The following is an 18,933-nucleotide window of genomic DNA, read 5'->3' on the forward strand; positions in this document are numbered from 1 at the left end:
GTGTGTATGTACCATTATTTTTTTATCCATTTCTCTGTTGATGGGCACTTAGGTTGTTTTCATCTTTTTGATACTGTGAATAATGCTGCAATAAACATATTTGTGCATATGTCTATTCGTGTGACAGCTAGGGTATATTACTGGAAGTAGGATTGCTGGATCATATGGTATTTCCATTTCTAGTGTTTTAAGGAGGTTACCTTTTACTTATAATGTGTGTTTATTTCAAATTGTTGTCTATTACTTATATAAGTTTATTTTCATTGTATAATTGAAGCATTCTTCTCTCTAGGAAGACTCGTATTTTGAATTCAGATAAAATGCATCAGTATTTTTTCCATTGAAATTCAAACTTTTTTAATTAGCCATTTAATGTCTCTTCACTTAATAGAAGATTAAAAAAAAATTAATCAGTAGCAAATTAAGACTTTTAAAAGAAGGTAGTTGTAGTCATATATTATGTTAGTTTGACCGATTGGCATGGGTTATTCAGGAATCTCTTCAGTGCATCCTTCACGTCCTTGTTCCTTAGGCTGTAAATGAGGGGATTCAGCATTGGTATCACGAGGGTGTAAAAGGCTGAGGCCATTTTATCAGTATCTAATAAGTGGTTGGTCCTGGGTTGCAAATACATGAAAAGGAGAGTCCCATAGAACACAATGACTGCCATCGAGTGAGAAGCACAGGTGCAAAAAGCTTTTCTTCTCCCCTCTAAGGACTGTATCCTCAAAATGGCAAGAACAATGTTGAAGTAGGATATTAAAACAATGATCATGGAAAAAAAAAATTGGTTGCTGAAGAGATAAACACTACTGTTTCTGGAATGTAGGTATCAGAACATTTTTAACAGGGATGTTATCACAGTAAAAATGGCTGATTGCATTGGAAGGACAGTATGACACAGAGAACACACAGGAAGAGACAGTCAGTGCTGTGGTCAGACTGTAGAGGTATGTGAGGAATACTAGCAGAAGGCAAATCTGCCGAGATACCACCACCATGTAGAGCAGGGGATTGCAAATGGCCACATAACGGTCATAGGCCATGGCAGCCAGCACGAAAATTTCAGCCACTATGAAAACTAAGAATCCCCCAAGTTGAGCTGCACAGCAATAGTAGGAGATAGTTTTCTTCTTAACCAAGAAGTTGACCAGCATTTTAGGTGCAGTGACAGTAGAATTGCCAAGACTGATGATAGCCAAGTGTCGGAGGAAAAAGTACATGGGGGTTTGAAGTCGAGAGTCCACACTGGTCAGGGTGATGATGCCCAGGTTCCCTGTAACCATCAGCCCATAGATCACCAGGAAGCCAAAGAAAAGGGGGACCTGGAGCTCAGGATGATCTGAGACTCCCATGAGAATGAACTCAGCCACCTGGGTGAGATTCCCTGTAGCCATTAATTGTATTGCTTTCATCTCTAAAAGGGAAAAATGGAAAGAGATCAACAGATAAGAAAATTAATTTTGCTTTTAGAGGGTTATTCCTTGTAAAATTTTAATTGAAAACCAGTTTACTTTTCTTTACAAACACTAAAGAGTTTCAGTTTTAATTGTTATTCTTTCCATCTTTTCACGAATTTCAGAAATACAAACTCATCAGAGAAAAACTGATTGTTCTTAGAATAGTTTTTCTAAACTATTCTTTCAGTGTTAAATATAGTTTAAATATTGAATTATATATACATGTGTCATATATGTCATATCTATCATATGTTGATGTTAGGTGCCTTCCAGTTTGTTCTGATTCATAGAGACCCTACTTACAACAGAAGGAAACAACTGCTCAGGCCTGTGCCATTCTCACAGTCTTCACTACATTTGACCCATAGTTGCAGTCGCTGTGTAAATCCATCTCATTGAGGGACTTACTCTTTTATGCTGACCCCCAAGTATGATTTCGGGGACTGGTTCCTCCTCAGAACTGATCCAAAGTATGTAAGAGGAAGTCTCACCATTCTCCTTTGTAAGGAGACTTCTGACTGTACTTCTCCCATGACTAATTTCTTTGTTCTTCTGACAGTTCATGGTATATTCAGTATTTTTTGCCAACGCCAAGATTCAAAGACACTGATTCTTTTTAGTAGTTCCTTATTCATTGTCCAGCTTTCATGTACATATGAGAATATTGAAAGATACAATGCTTGGGTCAAGTACACCTTAGTCCTAAAGTGACATATATATATATATTTTTTAACCCTTTAAAGAGATCTTTTGCCGCAGATTTGCCCAATGCAATGTCTGTGGTTTGATGTCATGAATGCTGCTACCATGAGCATTGATTGTGGATCCAACATCAATATTTTCTCCATTTATCATGATGTTATTTATTGCTTCATTTGTGAGGATTTCTGTTCTGCTAATGTGAGGTGTAATCCATGATGAAGACTATAGTCTTTGATCTTTATCAGTATGTGCTTCAAGTCTTCACTCTTTCAGCAAGCAAGGTTTTGTCATCTGTGAATTGCATGTTGTTAATGAGTCTTCCTCCAGCCGTGATGCTGCACTCTTCATGTAGTCCAGCTTCTTGGCTTATTTGCTCAGCATACAGATTGGATACATATTGTGAAAGGACGCAATACTGATGCACACATTTTCTTTAAACTATACATTCTCCTGTTCTTTTCTAATGACTGCCTCTCGATCTAGGTACAGGTTTCTCATGAGCACAATTCAGTGTACTGGAATAACCATTCTTTGCAACAGTATCCAAAATTTGTTATGAACAAAACAGACGAATGCCTTTGCATAGTCAGTAAAATACAGGTAAATGTCATTCTGGTATTCTCTACTTTTAGCCAAGATCCATCTAACTTCAGCAAAGCTATCCCTTATCCCACTTCCTCTTCTGAATTTGGCTTGAACTTCTGGCAGTTCCCAGTCAGTGTACTGCTTCAACTGCTTTTAAAGTATCTTCAGCAAAAATTACTTATGTGTGATATTAATATTATTCATCAAATTCTACATTCTGTTGGATCACCTTTCTTTGGAATGAGCAGAAACGTGGGTCTTTTCCAGTCAGTTGGCCAGGTAGCTACCTTCGAAATTTCTTGGCATGGATGAGTGAGCATCTTCAGTGCTGTGTCTGTTTGTTGAAACATCTCAGTTGGTATTCTGTCAATTCCTGGAGCCTTGTTTTTTTCTGCCAATGCCTTCAGTGCAGCTAAGACTTCATCCTTCAATACCATTAGTTCTTGATCAAATGCTACCTTCTGAAATGGTTGAACATTGACCAAGTATTTTTGGTGCAGTGACTCTATGTATTCCTTCTATTTTATTTTTATGCTTTCTTTGTTGTTCAATATTTCCACCAGAGAAACTTTCAATATTACAAGTTAAGGCTTGATTTTTTTTTTTTTTTCTTCATTACCTTCAGCTTGAGAATTGCTGAGTGAGTGCTTCCCTTTCGGCTTTCCAATCCCATCTTTTTTTCAGATTTCCTTGTAACACTTTACTTTGTCTTCTTGAGCCACCTTTTGAAATCTTCTGTTCAGATCTTTTACTTATTTCGCCCTTTTATGTGGGCTATTCTGTTTTCAAGAGTAAGCTTTAGAGTCTATTCTGGCATCCATTTTTGTCTTTCCTTTCTTTCCTGTCTTTTTTTAATGATCTTTTGCTTTCTTCATGAACGATGTCCTGGATGTCATTCCACAAATAGTCTGGTCTTCAATCATGAGTGTTCAATGCATCAGATCTGTTCTTGAGATGGTCTCTGAATTCAGGTGAGATATACTCAAGGTTTTACTTTGGTTTTTGTGGACTTGTTTTAATTTTCTTTATCTTTAACTTGAACTTGTATATGAGCAAATTATGGTCTCTTGCACTGTTGCCTCTATCCTTTTTCTGGCTAATGATACGGAGCACCTCCATCATCTCTTTCCACAGGTATAATCATTTTGATTCCTGTATATTCCATCCTAATACCAGCCACCAACCACTAAGGCCAAATATGAATCAACTGAAGATTCTTACCAATTTCTGGAGCCGGAAATTGATCAAACACGCAGTCAACATGCACTGATAATTACTGGTGTTTGGAATGTAAAATTTGGAAACAAAGAAGAAGGAACAGTAGTTGGAAAGTACTCATAATTCATAATACATATGTATGCATATTTTCCAATGATATTGGATGAGATGTAGATATTTTCTCCCACTGTTTTTGTAATGATAAAAAAGAACTGTCTTTGAGGAGTTGTAGCTGGTGAGCCAGAGTGATCTCCAGCTATCTGTCTGCTTAACTGCCACATGCCTCCCCTCCAGCCCATACCTTGTTATCATGTGTGGATATTTTAGATATTTCAGTGCATAGTGGAAACCACTTCCAGGACTGTGGCTTTTTTCTTAACAATTTTTTACCACGTCACTCTGCTTCAGCTATGCACAGATAGACCTGCATCTCAATGCTTTTCCTTCTATAGTTGCAGGAAGACTGCATCTTTCTTTCTTAATCACATTTTCTTTCTTCTGCCAAATACACCAGAACCATCACTGAGATTTCCTTCCCAGACAAATCTCTATTTTTTTTTTTTTTTAGCAGACCTTCCTTCCTTTCCAGTTTCCTCCCTTTTCCATAAACTGTTTGAAGCCTGTTTTGTTGTTGGTGCTGTAGTTAATTTTTATTACTTACATTTTTGGTTTGTTAACTTCAATCATTTCACTCTGCTTCTATAGAAAAATGAGCATGATAGAATATGTTTTATTGGGGGGGGTCCATTATGGACTTCTTGTTGCTGTTGTTAGCTGCCATATAGCAGATTTGGTCTCATGGGGATCCCACACATGCAGAGGAGAACTGCACCATAGTGATTTTAAGTCCGTTTTTCTGACTGTCAGTCGTGCCTCCTCTGAGTGGGTTCAAACCACCAGACTTTCTGCTAGTATTCCAGTGCCTACCCATTTGCGCCACCCAGGGACTCCCGTTATGTGCCTAGAAGTATGCTAAATATTTTGAAATAATTATCTCTTGTTTAGCATTAGAGTTTTAGGAAATGGATGTAAGTATTTCCATGTTCGATGAGATAACTGAGGCCCAGTGAAGTTAACTTACTCAGAGTCTGCATAGGATATTGATTGGACATGGACTAAACTTATGGTTTGATTTCTTTTTTTTTTTTAATTTGTGTTGTTTAGTTTGCTGTTCTTGTTCTTGTTGTTGTTTTAGTCCACCAAATAAGAGCTCTGTGCAGTTTATCAAATATTTATATTGTTGTGTAAACCCCTTACCGTTGAGTCGATTCTGACACATGGAGACCCTATAGGACAGAGTAGAACTGCCCAATAGGGTTTCCAAGGAGCAGCTGCTAGATTTGAACTGCCAGCATTTTGGTTTGCAGCCAAACTCTTAACTGCAACCCCACTAGGACTTCTGTTCTTGTACAGTGCAAATTAAATTAATAATGCACAAATATAGTTTAGGGAGCACAAAGCCTGGCACTTACTGATTTCAAATAGATGTTATGTGTAGTTTTTATTGTTATTAATATTATTGTTAGATTGCTTTGAGTGATTTTATTCTTTTTTGTTTCTTTTTTTTTTTAATTTCGACATCAGGGTCACATTCTACCTGATTGAAGTGTCTTGTAGCCAAAAAAGAAATAGCAATTGAAGTATACTTTTCTGTATGTAAATTAGGTGTTTGTGGTGGTGTAGTGGGTAAGTGCTCCACTGCTAAGTGAAAGGTTGGCAGTTCAAAGCCGCCAACCAGTCTGTAGGAGAAACATGTGGCAGTTTGCTTCTGTAAAGACTTATAGCCTTAGGAACCCTATGAGGCTGTTCCACTCTGTCCTATAAGGTCACTATTAGTTGGAATCAACTTGATGGCAAAGAGTTTGGTTTTTTGGTTTTGGTGTCTGCAAAATACTGGACCACCTAATATTTAACTGTATCTTTAACAAAACAAAACATGTTTTTCCACAAACATGGCTCCCCCCCCATTTTTTGTTTTATTTTGAAGGCACTTTATTCCCTACATCAAATGTTTCAGATAAGTTGATCCCATTGTGTTGCACCAAATAGCCCATATCTTCTGTCTCCTACCATGAAATCAAAATGACAAGTTTTATAACAAGGTAAGCTCACCCTGGAAAATCTCATAGCAACACTCACTTTGATGAAAATATTTCCTGCCTGGTTGCTACACTTCATGTTCCTCAGTGCACCATTTACTACACATTTGTGCAATTAGCTGTGTGGAGGGAGAATGTTCATATGTATCTAGTATGTTTGGTTTTTGTTAGTTCCCTTCTCCTTTAATATACAAATGATGGAAACATTAGAGTTGCTCTATTTCAGTGAGTATACGTCAGAAAAATAGTTTCTGTAGAACAGCCCACATTTTCTCCTGTTCCCCCCACCCCAGCACCTTGTCTGTTTTAGCATTCATCCCAGAAAAGACTTATGTTAATGTACTAATGATGAGTTTAATTTTCAACTTATTTTTTGAACAGAAATATTTTATAGACCTACTCACACAATAACTTGTCAGTAAATACACTTTTGAGAAAATACACCTAATGTTAATGGTTTTAATGTCCCTTCTCACTTTCAAAAGTGTTTTGGATAAGAAATGATGATGTCAGCTAATTCTCAAAGAGCTTCTGAGTTGATTTCAAGAGTATATCCCCATTTAATTTATTTGGAGGTGTAGCGTGTTGGGGCAAAAATTGCTTCTCAGTATGGGCTCTCAGTGGCCACCAGCTACCTGGAGACTGACTGTTGGCACCAGGAATTTTTTCATCCTGGGGTTTAGCATCCTGGGCAATGCAAAAATCAGGAAGGGGGGAAAAAAGACCTTCAATTTTATTTCTTTAAGAGGTTTTGAAGCTCTTTCTTGGAAACGTAGAACCTTGTATTTCAGGAACACTTGAGAAGTTTCCTATCTGGTATAGACTGAAAACCTAACCAAACCCAGTGCTGTTCAGTTGATTCGACTCATAGTGAGTGACCGTATAGGACTGAGCGTAACTGCCCCATCAGGTTCCCAAGGCTGTAATCTTTATGGAAACAGACTGCCAAGTCTTTCTCCTGCGGAGCAGGTGGTTGGTTTGAACTGCCCATGCTTTGGTTAGCAGCCGAGCACTTAGCTACTGTGTCATCAAGGTTCCTTATCTGGTATAGTGTGCCCTCTAAAACATCCATCCATTCTGCTATTTCTAAGGCAGAAAGTATTTCCCTTCATATCAAGGTGATGTATACTCCCTGGAATGACCCTTCATTTTCTGTATTGCTCTGGAACTTGGATTCCCAAATTTTCAATATGTATATAATGTCTAAAAACTTTGCCATATTTTTATATGCACAGTATTATCATGTACTTATTTTTCTTTAATTTCATTAATTTGAACTACTTTTATATGAACAATATATTTTAATACAGTGTTTCACTACAACTTTAAGTAAAATTTCTACTTCCCATCTGTGTAAGATTTATAAATATGTGTATGCTTAAACCTTTATATATGCAAACACACATGTATGTGTGAGTCCATATGTATACATGTTTATGTATATATACATATATATTTAATTTCAAAAAGTTATTGCTGTGTTATCAAATATCATCATATTCGCTTCTTTAGACCATAAGTAAGAATCAAGTGTATGCCTTTTGCTGTGCCATATCATCCCATCTTCCTGGCTTTCATAAGCAATGGAAGAAATTAGGGCACAAAATTACTTCTGTTCTTTGTATACCTAACTGCTCATAATGTACCACTGTGCCAGGTAAGGTATAATTAGTCAAGGATTTAAAAAATGCTCTAAAACATTTTCAACATTGACATCTGCATAGAGAAATTTTGTAACTCTCAATTCATCATTAATCTCATTGCTAAAAGATGAGGTTTATTATCTTTCCATTTTTGTGCTTCAAATGCTACAGAACCCTGTCACAACTCATTACAGCTGATGTTTTTGCAGTAACTCTACCTGGATTAAGACTATCTGGTAAATACCTGCTTCCCTAAAAATATCAGATTCAACATATGTAAAAACCAATATGCTCAATTCTTCTCCAATCTTTTAGATAATCAAAGCTGGTCACTGATTTTACTTCTTTTTTTTTTTTTTTACACAACTTCTTTAACAATGCTCAGTCTCATTTATCAGTAGGTATGTTTGATTATTATTTAAGGCATTACATAACTGCCACTTTCACTTAGCAATCAGTGGGCAAAGAGTGTAGTCACTTAGAAAAGAGGACAGAGAAGGAATCATTTCAGGTCTGTGTTTGATTTGAATGGATAGAGCTTTCAGGGTACTTAGTTATTACATCTAGACCTAGTAATAGGTAAAACATTTGGTTTAACTTACCTGTGCAGAGAGATCTGCTGAGATCCACGCCTAAGTTTACTCCATGAAGCATGCTGGAGAGTTTTACAAAGGTCTGAAGTCCCTGTAGACCTTCTCACTAAAATATGTTTGTTTCTAGGTCCCAATCCCTGAACATGAGGACTAGAATTCCCAGATAAAGGTCTGATTCCCCAGGGAAAGAAAAGACAAATTGAAGGCTCATTAGGCAAGGCTCCTCTCAAAATTTCACCCAGTGAAAATGTGGAGATAGCCTAGGGACTTGTTTAAATGATGGCATTGAATAACAAATATGTACAATAATTCCATCTTTTTTTTTTTAATGTACGCTTATATTCTTGGGGCAGTACTCTTAGCTGCCAGCTGAAGAAAATTCAACAGTTGGAAAGCACAGGATTCTGGCTCCAATGAACAAATTTAATGTGAATATTAAGGATAGAACTTTACACAAAGCCTCCCTTCTAGTGTGAAGAACAAGCCCTGGTATATTTATTGTGAAAACCAGATGATATTTGCCAAATACATAAGGTGAAACTTGTAGAGACTATCAATTTTATTAAAGTTATCAATGTATAAATCATATCTGGTATCATTTCTAGTTTTTTTGTTCAATTTATTTGAGTGAAAAATATATTTTCATATCAGCCTGCAATCTTCTTTAAATATTGTATAGTTATTGCTGCTAAATATAAATAACAATTTTTCTTATTCCCTCTGGGGTATTTTCTAGTCCATAAGCTTTGTAGCAGAAAGGGTTATGTCTGGATATTTTACATTTTTATTACTAGTTTCTAAAATAATACTCAGGAAAGAGAAGGTATTCAAAAATTATTTGTTAACTAACTCACTGACCAATGGAATGAACGAATTAATGAAATACCCATTCTATACCATGAAATTAAATATCAGAATATTGTTTCCAGCACTGTAATGAATTTTCAATGTTAGTTTAACTTTCATAAAGAAACTGTGACAACTAGCACCTCATTCTCTAAAATATTCACTCCTTTTGTGCAGGATACAACTCTTCCTTCTTAATTTTGGTCTTCCTAATATCTAATACCAGTCTCCATCTAGCTGGTTCCGATCATGGCAACTCCAATGTATCAGAGTACAACTGCATTCCATACGGTTTTGAATGGCTGTGATCTTTTGGAAAATCTTTCGAGGTGACTCTGGTTGGATGGAAACCATGAATCTTTCACTAGTATCCATTCAGGGTCTCCTTAACCAGAGATAACACAAACAATTTTTATTAACAGGCTTTTGGTTACTAGGTTATGCACTCATTATTGAAACATTGCAATTATGAACATATCTTTACTTTTTATAATACTGAGTGTCTTATTCTGCATTTTTTGTCACTCGTGTATGTTTGTGGACTTATCCAAGTTGATTCATTTAACTGTATATTATTCACTGATTTTGCTGAATATATAAAATTCATTAGAAATAGAAAACAAGGGCTGTCCAAACTACTCTAGATTCGTATTTTAAAAAATAATTAATATTTTAGTTCTCAATGTTTCTAATGCTTTAAGTTATAAAATATAAATAAATGTTTTATTATTTTTCCATTTTCCAATTTACTTTTAAGACAGAGAGCAAGGGACCTGAGATCGGAGGGTGCCTGTTTGAAAAATAGCGAAGAGACTGGTGTGGTTAGGGAAGAAGCAAGTAAGTGAGAAATAGACTATACTATAAGGGAGGTAATAGCAGGTTGAGTGTGAAACCGAGAGACTTAGTAAGACAAGGAACAGAGGGGCCCACAAATCTGCAAACAAAGTAACAAGAAATAGGCCAGGGCACAGAAACAAAGCCATTCCCCAGAACAATAGGGCCGGGTATCTAAAAATGGCCAGCAAAGGTCTTTAAAGTTGCCTTTCAGAAGCAGCTGGAGAAAACCAGGCCCAGGGACATGCGCAGAACATCCAACTGTGACCGCTGTGTGACCTTCCACCAGGGCGGTGAGGGGCTACAGCCCTGGCCAGGGAATCGAACCCAGGGAACGAGACACCGCTCAGATGCAACACCCCATGATAAGTCCTGCTATGAATCCCAGAGGCCTCCAGGACGGGAGCCATCTTGGAAAGCTGTTGCATGTGCACCTTAGTTAACATATCCCTAACTCTGTCTGTGAATAAACATGAATCTTTTCCCCTCCAAGAACTTTTAAAAACTCGGGCCTCTCTTTTGTTCTGTGAGATGAGGGTAAGCATTGCTCTAGGCCCTCCTTATCTCCGCTTGCAAGCCTCTTCAATAAAGCTTTGCTCGTATGGAAAACTACGTGACTTACCTGCTCATTCTTGATCAGTGAGAGGCAAGAACCTTATTCCGGTCACACTTTTATAAGCAAGAGAATAAAAATATACAACACTTTAAGTAAAGATTATATACACATATGTGCGTGTGTATATATGTCCATAGGAATCATGCTATTTATGTGTATATATACAAATGAATATATATGTATATATACATGCACACTTACACATACATAAGTTAGTATGAGCATAGTAAGAAGCAAATTGATGGCACGTTTTTTTCCTGCACATGTTAAAACAGCATATCTTGAGGGCTGACCCTGACCTTTATTTCAAAATGTTTAAGATGAATTGAAAGAAACTAATAAACTAAAACAAAAATTTCACTTTTGTCATATCTTCTTCATATCGAGACATAGGCCATTCTCTTAATTTTTTTTTTCAATTTAATTTTTAGCTCTAAAAATATACTTTACTTATAAACCAATTTTTCTCACTTTTTTTTTTTTTTTTTTTTACTGCTTCTTTTACACCTTTGTTCCTCAAACTGTATGGGATGGTTTTCAGTACAGTTATCACAAAATCTAATTAGGTGAGAGCAACAAGCGGAAAACACATTTTGCTTCTCTTCAGCAGAACGCATCTTCGGAATGGCCAAAAAAATGAAACCACAGGAGATCAGGACAATCAGAACAGTGAATATCTCAACAGAACCCACAAAGTAGAAGAGCAGATGATAGTTGATGTGAATGTCATAACAGGAGATAGCAAGAAGTAGAAGGATATCACACAAGGCATTTCTACTTTCACAGAAGGAGAGGTTAAAAGCTGCTACTGTATGTAAAGAAGCATGAAAAATACCACCAACATAAGCAATAATGAGTGGCACATAGATTCTGGGAGACATGTTAACTGATAATATAATTATCCTTACGGAAGAGGTTGAAACTGACGTTTATATCATGTAAAAATTAATTTTAGTTAGATCAAGCACTTAAAATCAAAACAAAATATTTAGACTCTAAAGAGGGTAGATGTCAATATCTTTTAGATCTTGAGATAAAGATCTTTAAACCTGTGTAAGGGAAATTCAAAAAGTGAGGTACCTGAAAAAGTCTGAAATGGCTGTCTTGAAGTTTTGGTGCAAATCCTTGTTAGCTGGTGCCGTTTTCTCTCTAGTGGCAGTCATCTTCCCTGCTGTTTCTAAGGGAAGAATGTCTGATACAGATGATTTAGCCCTGGTGGCCTAGTGGTTCAGTGCTAGGGCTGCTAACCAAAGGGTCAGCAGCTTGAATCTGCCCGGTCCTCCTTGGAAACTCTGTGTGGCAGTTCTACTCTGTCCGATAGGGTCTCTATGAGTCAAAAGGACTCGACGGCACTGGGTTTGGGTTTTTTGTTTTAACTAACATGTGACACCCCTAAGTGAGAAATGTCTGGTAATGATGACATAACTACACTGTGATCCCCCCCCATCAAATGCCCTTGTAAATACCACACTGTAACCAAACTAAGAAAGATATATATATATATATATATCTTTTTTAAGCCAATCGCCTTATCAGCTATTCTTACAGGAAGTGCTGCCATACGAGTTCTCTCCACAGAAAGATTTGATCTGCTACAAATCAAACTACCATGCGTCTTTCAGTTTGTTGTACTGTGGTAGATTGCAGGTTGCTGTGATACAGGAAGATTTTGCCACTGCTATCTCAAATACAAGCAGGGTCACCCTTGCTTGACAGGTTTCAGTAAAGCTTCCAGGCTAAGGCAGGCTAAGAAGAAGGAACTGTCAGTCTACTTCTGAAAAAACAGTTGGCCAGTGAAAACCTCATGAATAACAGCAGAACATTATCTTATATACTGCTGTAAGATGAGCTCCTCAGGTAGGAAGGCATACAAAATATGACTGGGGAAGAACTACCTCCTGGAAGTGAGGTCAGCCTTAATGATGTGGGTGGAGTCAAGCAGATAAAGAATCACTAAAAATGAGAAGAAACAGCTATAAATATCCATTAATAATCAGAACGTGGAATGTAAGAAGTATGAAACTAGGAAAATTGGAAGTCATCAAAAATGAAATTGAACTCCTAAACATTGACATCCTAGGCATTAGTGAGCTGAAATGGACTGGTATTGGCCATTTTGATTCAGATAATCTTATGAACTACCATACCGGAAATGACAACTTGAAGAGTAATGACATTGCATTCATCATCAAAAGAACATTTCAAGATCTATCCTGAAGTACACCATTGCCAGTGATAGGACAATATTCATTAGCCTACAAGGAAAACCATATTTGAATAATATGACTATTATTCAAATTTATGCTCCAAGTACTAAGGCCAAGGATGAAGAAATTACAGATTTTTACCACCCTCTGCAGTCCAAAATTGATCAAACATGCAATCAATGTGCATTGATAATTACTGGTGATTGGAATGCAGAATTTGGCAAAAAAAAAAAGAAGGATTGGTAGTTGGAAAATATGGCCTTGGTGATAAAAACGATGCCAGAGATGGCATGATAGAATTTTGAAAGACCAACAAATTCTTCACTGCAAATACCTTTTATCAACAACATAAATGGTGACCATTCAAGTAGACCTCTTAAGATGGACTACACAGGAATCAAATTGAATACATCTGTGGAAAGAGACAATGGAAAAGCTCAATATCATCACTCAGAACAAGGCCAGGGTCGACTGTGAAACAGATCGTCAATTTGTTATATGCAAGTTCAAGCTGAAGTTGAAGAAAATTAAAACAAGTCCATGAAAGCCGAAGTACAGCCTTGAGTATATTCCACCGGAATTAAGAGACCATCTAAAGAATAGATTTGACACATTGAATTTGTGACACATTTGACACTAAATATCAAGGGCCAGACAAGTTGTGGGAAGACATCAAGGATATCATGCATGAAGAAAACGTAAGGTCATCAAAAAGGCAGGAAAGAAAGAAAAGAACAAAATAAATATCAAAAGAGTCTGAAACTTGCTCTTGGACATAGCGTAGCTAAAGTGAAAGGAAAAAAAAAATGCAGTAAAAGAGCTGAATGGTTGATTTCAAAGGGCAGCTGCAGAAGACAAAGTCAAATATTATAACGAAACGTACAAGGACCTGGAGTTAGAAAACCAAAAGGGAAGAACATGTTCAGCAACTCTCAAGCTGAAAAAAAATGTGGAAAATTTCAAGCCTTGAGTTAAAATTTTGAAAGATTCTATGAACAAAATATTGAAAAATGCAGGAAGCATCAAAAGCAGGTGGAAGAAATACACAGACACTATACCAAAAAGAATTGTTCAATATTCAACCATTTTAGGACATAGCATACGATCAAGATCCGATGGTACTGAAGGAAGAAGTCCAAGCTGCACTGAAGGCATTGGCAAAAAACAAGGCTCCAGGAACTGAGAGAATACCAAATGAGATATTTCAACAAACAGATGCAGTGCTGGAGGTGCTCACTTGTCTCCGCCAAGAATTTTGGAAGATTACAGCCTGTTCAACAGACTGGAAGAGATCCATATTTGTGCCGATTCCATAGAAAGGCGATCCAACCCAATGTGGAAATTATCAAACAATATCATTAGTATCACATGTAAGCAAAAAATTGTTGAAGATTATTCAAAAGCGGTTGCAGCAGTACATTGACAAGGAACTGCCAGAAATTCAAGCAGGATTCGAAGTGAACCTGGAACAAGGGATATCATTGCTGATGTCAGATGGATCTTGGCTGAAAGCGCAGAATACTAGAAAGATGTTTTACCTGTGTTTTACTGACTATGCAAAGGCATTTTACTCTGTGGATCATAACAAACTATAGACAATATTGTGAAGAATGGGAATTCCAGAACACATAATAGCGCTCATGCGGAACCTATACATAGACAAAGAGGAAGTCGTTCAACAGAACGAGGGGATATTGCATGGTTTAAAACCAAGAAAAGCGTGCATCAGGGTAGCATCCTTTCAGCACACTTATTCAATCTGTATGCTGAACAAATAATCTGAGAAGCTGGACAATGTGGCATCAGCATTGGTGGAAGGGTCATTAACAGCCTGCAACATGCGTATGACACAACCTTGCTTGCTAAAAGCAAAGAGGACTTGAAGTACTTACTAATGAAGATCATAAACTACAGTCTTCAGTATGGATTAAACTTTAACATAAAGAAAACAAAAATTCTCACAAGTAGACAAATAAGCAACATCATGATAAATGGAGAAAAGTTTCACATTTTCAAGAATTTCATTTTATTTGGATCCACAATCAATGTCTGCGGAAGCAGCAGTTAGGAAATCAAATGAAGCGCTGCGTAGGGCAAATCTGTTGCAAAAGACTTCTTTAAAGTGTTAAAAAGCAAAGATGTCACTTTTAGCACCAAGGTATGCCTGATCCAAGCCATGATATTTACAGTGGTGTCATACACATGTGAAAACTGGACAATGAAAAAGGAAGACAGAAGAATTGATATCTTTGAATTATGCTGTTAGCAAAGAATATTGATTATACCATTCATTTCCAGAAGAACAAAGAAGTCTGTCTTGGAAGAAATACAGCCAGAGTGCTTCTTGGAAGCAAGGATGTTGAGACTTTGTCTCATGTACTTTCCACATATTATCACCAGTGACCTTCCCCTAGTGAAGGACGTGATGCTTGCTAAAATAGAAGGTCAGCAAAGAAGAGGAAGACCCTCAACAAGATGGAATGACATGGTGGCTGGAACAATGAACTCAAACATAACAACTATTGTGAGGGTAGCACAGAACCATATGTACGACAGAACCTTCTGTTGTACACGTGGTTGCTATGAGTCAGAACTGACTCCATTACACCTAACAACCCAAGCAACAAATTGCCCAATTCTCAAATATATGGAAAAAAAAAAAAAAACATTATAGGCTGAGATTTGCATTGTGCCCATGTCATTATAACTGACTCTTTTTTTTTTTTAAGGGAGTTATGAGAAAGTCTCTTATCCACTTGTTCCCATCCTCCAAATATAGCTTTCTCAATTCACTTTCAACATGAGAAATTTATGACATGGAGAACAGCTCAGGATGAAAACTCCCCTCAGTGAATGAGAGGAGAAAAGAAATCCCCAAGCCTGGATACACGGGGCGTTGGAAGATCAACAATACTGAAAGTTGAATGCATATATCTGATTTATAGTTCTTCCGAGGATTGACAATCCCTGGACTTTTAATTGTGCTGATTTAAAACTCAGCCTTAATTAAAAATATATTTGGAGATGCTTCTAAGCCTTAGCCTCACTGCCTTATGAATAAGAACCTGGAAATGTAATACCAAGATAGACAGTAGGTGCCAGGCATGCTATTACTGCAGCAAGATGAGTATATTAAGGCAAGATGTCTAATATTTTATTTTGGCTTTGCCATCAACTTTCAATGGCAAATGTCACCACAGAGAAAAATGTGTACTTCCTCACCCCCATCACCTTGGCTACCTCTGACTGTAGCCCTTGTAGATATTTTCTGGCTTGCTGGCAGTTTTCCACTTCAAGTGTTTTACTCCTTTGCCTGCGGGGCTTTTGTCAGTGCCTTGGGAGCTTGCTCAGACCATACGAAAGGCAATGCGGAAGTTCCCAGCATTTCATATGTCGATGAGCAATTCTCAACTAATAAGTTACAAGAATCAGTGAATAAATACCCAAAACCCCTGGCTTTCCTGTCTTAGGACAATTCCAAGGAAGGTTTTGCAGGACATCTCAAAATATCTCAAGCAATTTATACGATTGCTTCCAACAGTAACCTGCTCTTTACACCATTAGATTTTCTCCCTTCTCTGTCTCTTATTCTCCATTTCCTCAATTACGATTCCTGGAATCCCCTGCCAAATAAAAATATAATCTAGTCTTCAGCCTAGGATCTGCTTATGGGGGCATTTAAACCTTGACAATCTCAGTCTCTTGTGTAATATTTTTGGATGCAACCACAAATGAAATATTCTCATCACAAAGGAAATTGTGTAAATGCATGAAAACAGGATATGATGATACTATTGCATTGTTGAATAACAGGAATCCCTATCATTAAACTAATAGTATTTGAGACATGAACACTCACTCAGCATCATTATCCTCAACTTGACCAATGGAGTCTTGGTCTAAATAACATTCTAGGGGAAGCTTTCAAACAATGCTTATCTGCCCTCAGCATATTCACTGTTTGGAAGCAAGATGGCTAGGCTTTATCTCACATACTTTGGACATATTATCAGACCAGATCAGTCCCTGGAGAAGGACATCATGTTTGGTAAAGCAGAGGATCAACGAAAGAGAGGAAGAAGCTCAAGGAGATGCACTGACACAGTGACTGCAATGATGGGCTTAAGCACAGCAAGGATTGTGAGGATGGTACAGGACTGGGCAGTGTTTCTTTCTGTTCTACATAGAGTCTCTATGAGTGGGGACCAATTTGATGGCAACTAACACACATACACAGAACATTCCAGAATCAATATGGAAATCATAACAAATAGAAATGAAGTTTTTTGCTTTCCTCAAAGAACATAATAATGGTGGTAAAAACACATGATAACATAGTTAAGACATTATTAGTAGACACAGTATAGTATCTTGAGTCTGACTTTGCTGACTATACTCATGAGTATAATTTAAATTGAAACCAAGGGTCAAGAATAATGACTGGAGCGCATTGATAAACATGCAGATCAGTGCCATCTACTCGCCTAAGATGAGAAATAAGTTCTTGTTCCCCCAAGTGCTTCCTAATCTTACTGCAATCATAAGAATTTAGAATTGACTTAACAGCACTGGGATTTTTTTGTTGTTGTTTTTCTCCCCTTGAGATACTCCCCATGGAGCTAGAACACAAATTTTCATTAATCCTGAAGTATTTGAGAACAGGGAGCAATACCATCGGGTGTTTGTTAATTTTCCAGGATACATTTGATTTCCTATTGAGGAAACCTTTGATGTGCAATTCCTCAGCTTTCACTGTAATTTTTTTATTGCCTACATTCAAAAACCAGGATTGAGGTACACTATTTGTTGAGTACATGCTTCAATTTTCCATAAATTACTGTAATATTCAGAATTTTCTACAGCAGCTTAATCCAAGTTTTATATCTGATGATGAAGGCAGAACTCTTTAAACATGTCTTATAATGTTTTTCTTAAAGATGCAGAAGGAATACAAATTATGAATATGTGTGGCTAAAGTTACAAATTGATTTACTTACGTAAGCCTCACAATTCCTGGTTTTGAATTATGTCTGACTTTCCTGAAAATGTCGTAGCTTTATTCCCAGACCCTGTCTTTACCTCATATGTCTTATCCACTATGCCTCACTCCACCACATCTTAGTAGCATTGTACATATATAGATATGGCTCCTATGAGTTTTAATTTTTTTTTTTTTGCTATAGGTTTCCTGAGAATTGTTACCTTTAAGAGATGACATTTTTGATCTAATAATATTTTCACCCACAAACACACTAAATAAAATGTACTAGGAAGTTGTGTTTAATGTTATGGTTTATTATAAAGATAATAAACTCTACACAATAGTTTTTAGTATAAGAGCATCCTATGGAAAACCTTTAATTTTGTCATGATTAGCTGAACATAAATTTTTGCTTTGTGTACTAGTGTTGAGAGGAGGAAAATGGTAGAATGCTTCTATGTTTATTTCTGTCTGCTGTGGTACATGTGGCCTTTCAAAGCACCCTAGGCTTAATGCCTGTTCACTCCTCTGGGTTATAAATTTATTTTAAGTGCAAGACAACAATGGATGAACAAAAAATGTGATAGATGGAGAAAATGGTGCCAAAGTTTATGAATGGAGAATATGGTATTAAAAAAAAAAAGTAAACTTATAATAAAATGTCCAGCCCTTGGACAAAAGGTGGGTGTACCAGGGAGAATGATCAGGCTTTCTATCGTCTTACAAGCAATGATTCTTATATATCTCACCACCCTTTATCAGGCTTTCTCTTCCTTGTTTAGAGACTATGATGTTGTTGTTAATAGACGTCAAGTCAATTCTAACTCTTGACAACCCCATGTGTACATAGTAGAACTTTTTCATGTGGTTTTAATAGCTGTAATCTTAAAAGAAAAAAATCAGCAGGCATTTTCTTCCTTGGTACCACAGGGGGTTCAATCTAGAAAGCTTTAGGTTAGGGCGAACATTTTGCACCACCTAGATATCTTTTTTTTTAGATATCTTATTTAGACAGAATAAGAAACAAATCTTTTAATAACTTGTATTCTATTTATAATGCATATTTTTTCCTTTCAAATTGTTGTTCATTACAAATGTAAGTTTAAAAAAAATTTTTTGTTGTGCTTTTAGTGAAAGTTCACAAATCAA

At 36.8% G+C, this 18,933-nt stretch overlaps 1 pseudogene; it reads right to left on the reverse strand.

The window, feature by feature from the left end:
- Window positions 1–457: 457 nt before the first annotated feature.
- Window positions 458–1,397, reverse strand: LOC126063771 (olfactory receptor 8J2-like; annotated as a pseudogene).
- Window positions 1,398–18,933: the final 17,536 nt, after the last annotated feature.

The sequence above is a fragment of the Elephas maximus genome, chromosome 20, assembly GCF_024166365.1.
Source record: "Elephas maximus indicus isolate mEleMax1 chromosome 20, mEleMax1 primary haplotype, whole genome shotgun sequence".
Lineage (NCBI taxonomy): Eukaryota > Metazoa > Chordata > Mammalia > Proboscidea > Elephantidae > Elephas > Elephas maximus.